Source organism: Lathyrus oleraceus, chromosome 5, assembly GCF_024323335.1.
Source record: "Lathyrus oleraceus cultivar Zhongwan6 chromosome 5, CAAS_Psat_ZW6_1.0, whole genome shotgun sequence".
NCBI classification, from domain to species: Eukaryota; Viridiplantae; Streptophyta; class Magnoliopsida; order Fabales; family Fabaceae; genus Lathyrus; species Lathyrus oleraceus.
Window position 1 is genome coordinate 113,651,879 of NC_066583.1, and position 3,824 is coordinate 113,655,702.

Sequence of the window (3,824 nt, forward strand, 5' to 3'; positions counted from 1 at the left end):
AAGTTTGTTATATTGACTTTTTTTTTAAAAAAGTTAGTTGTTTTGGTATTTTTGATGATAAAAATTGGTTGGTGTTGTAAAAAATATTCCAAAGATAAAAAAAATAGTTTGAAAAATTACAAATTTTAAAACATTGTCAATATTGTGCTAAAATTGTTGTGGTTAGATGATTTTGCTCAATCTCTGACATTTATTTTAGTTTAATAATAGAGAATTGTCAATATTAATTAATGAATAGATGGTTGAATTTTGAGTAGCATGTAAAACATGAGAGAGGGGTGGGAGATGATCGTTTTCCCTATTTTATGTAGATTTTGGGAAGTAGTATTATTTTAAATATCCTTACTAGGGAAAATAATTTCATGACTTTACTATGGAGTAACTTTGATAACTTGAGTTCATTTTAAATGAAAATTTTTGTTCTTTGGAAGACAAATGCCGAACACGATGCTCCAGCAACGGGTGTGACAAGACACACCAAAAATAAAACACTAACTAGTAATAGATGTTGAAGCAGAAAAGCAATAAAGAACATAATCAAATTGTGTACCCAGTTCGGTGAAACTACATCTACGTCTGGAGACTGAGTCTACAATCCAAGAAAGAAAATTCACTATTAGTAGCTTGGTATAATTAGACTTACACGCAAGAACAAATCCTATGTTGTTCAATGCTTCTTCCCAACTGCCTAATGACTTTCTATTTAGAGCCCATTAATTATGATATTCTACTCACTTTCTTCTCTACCACAATCCCAGCGACATGGAAAAACAATCACTAAACTCTAGTGATCAACTTCAATCTTCATAAGATAAAGAATATTGAAAGTTACAACTCAATTAGACAAATCTTATATGTCAAGTTACTGAACCATAGAGGTGTACATAAACAATATTGATTACAACTCAACTAGATAAACCTTTCATGCCAAGTTACTGAAACATAGAGGTATACATATAGATTCAACATTAATCCTCTATGGGCATTAGCGGGAATACACGACACAAAACCTATACACTTTAAGATATTCAATGAAAGTGTTTGTCTTCCAATGCAGGTTTTGATCTCCTTATATAACAAATAAAATCTGGGTTTTTTCCTTATGGATCTTTAGATATTTTCTTCCAGAATCTTTGAATAATATGTTGGATATTTGATTTTCTCCTTGAATATCTCCAACAATTTATGATTTATTTTTAATTCAAATTCAAATTTAAATTCGAATTAAATTTCATCCAACTGTCAAACAAATCATTTAATCATATTGTTAAATTAATAATAATAAAATCTTTGACCAATCTTCTACTTAACACACTTCAGAAAGCATCATTTAGGTATTTGTTGCACAAGTCTCAGATGTCGTACCAACATGTTGGAGCATCAAGCTCAACATGTGTCCTTTATGCAGCTTCATACAACTTTAGCATGCTAGACCAATCTTAAACACTTGGAAATTTCTCCAAGTTGTTGTTTTGTTAAAATACAGTCAATCTAATAGGAACAACAATCCCCCATTGGGCAAGTTATGGCAAAACAACTCTTCAAGATTCAAAAGCGCTTCTTTCAAGAGAACAAGTGACAACCAGTAGAACAACTGGATCTTCAAAGCATTTTAGCAACAACTTCCATGTATTAGAGTTAAGCACCAGCAACAACAAAAGTCATAAGCATCAACGTTCAGATGCTTACACAAAGTCCATTAAGTTTGCTCCAAACTAAACAGACACTCATGCAATCATTCACAGGCTTAGTCATGCATAAAACTAGTATCTCATAGTTAGTATCATACAATCCTACTAACTAACATATATCAGCATGCAATCATTCACATACTTAGGCATGCACACAAAATCAGTTAATAGTTGATATCACTTAACACTACTAACAATGATAGACTTGTTTGCACATATACATGGATCGGGACCAGATGTCTTGCCCGATGCTCTAGCATGTAGCACAAACGTTAGCACTTTCCCATATAGGGTTAGTACTAAATAAAAACTTGTTGCCTAATGTCATACCCCAATTTTGTCCGGGCATTTTAAAACTTCATACATTTGATTTTATTTTCAGTTTGCATCATTTGTATAGTATATCATGCATTTCATCATGAATAATGCCTAGAATGTTGGCCATAATAAATTCTTGAATATACAGACATGCCAGTTGTATCATTTCTCAAATACATGTAAAATCAACGGGTAAAAAGTTTCAAAATCAAGCTTACAAAAATCAGTATTATTAATCTACGATTCGCATAGTTTAACTTGGTGTGCTCGTTATATTTATCAACGACTTTTTTTCAGTCTCATTTTGATTAGTCTATGCCTATTTAACCGGTCAAAATTTATTTCAAAATCTGATCAAAACTTGTATGTTTCCGAGAGGTTTATTTTGCGCTGATCATTTTAGCGCATTTGATTTAATTTTTCGAGCAAATTTACGCCCGACTTTATTCATTTTTAGTCATTTTATTTTTAATTTTTTGTCAAATTGATCAGGATAATAAAATAGAATTTCCCATGTCTTTATTTTATTTTTATCGTATTTATTTTAGAAGATATGAATTATATTTGATTTAATTTGTTTAAATCAATTAAATCATCTAGAAGAGGCATTCTAGGCATTTTAAATTAGCTAGCAATATGTATTTCTTTGAGTTAATCATGATCGTTAGATCGAGATTAATCAATGGTCCTCATTAGTTATCCTTGTCAATTACATTTATCCAATCAAAATTAGAATTTAAATAATTAATTAAATATGAAAAAATCAGAAGAAAAAAAATAAAATGATCTTTTTCCTCCATTAGTAGAGAGCCACGCGTCCCCATGTGACTGGCAATGGGTGGATAACATGTGGCAATGAGGGAGAGGTGAGAAAAGAAAAACAGTTTTTCTTCTTAGTGGTTATCCAAATGCGACCTTGGACATCACAAAAATACACTTTCTCTGCGTGTTTCTAGACGGATGGAAATATTTTCCTCTCTCTTCCAACGGACAAACCAATAGAAGATTAAAAAATCCTCTTCTTCTTCTTCAACGTCTTAGATAACCTTTTTCCCTTAATCTTTTATCCACCTCCATCGCACTTGACCTGCACTTCTGTTTTCCGACCTCACTCCTTCATAACCGCCACCCTCATCGAACCCCCCATCAACCAGAAACTCACGTCGCGAACACCACCTCTACACTTCATTCTCCGCCCTTTCCACCAACATCCGACGTCTACCTCCGCATCTCACAAAAACTCCACCTCTAACAACCTTCGACCTTAAAACTTCCAATCTCCAACCCACAAATACAAACCACCGAATCTTGAAACAAACCCCACTTTCAGACCAATATTCTGACACAACAACAGACCCACCACCAGATCTGCAACCTCATCATCGTCTTCCTCCGCCGAAGAAACACGCCTCTGACCTGCACTCCTCTCCATTAACTCGCCAAAAACCTTCTTAAGAAGCCATCACCAAACGTTTCTTTAACTCATCGCGTATCCTTCTTGCAATGACGGTTCTTCGAGCAGTGGCAGTGCAATGAAGATGACAACAACCACTTAGAACAACCGTGACAACATAATTTTTTTGGATCATTTCCCAGAGCTTGTGAACCTTTCCACTTTGGTGACGAGAATAACTATGGAACGGACTACTTCAACTCTGCAATGATTTCTCCACGAGATCTGCAACAATGGCATCGCAATAGCATTCTCGTTTCAACAACATAACAACAAGCAACAACACAAGTCGTCCTCCTCCACTCTATTTCACAAACTCGTCGTAACTCTCGACAATATTTGGCAATCCATCCATGGTGCAT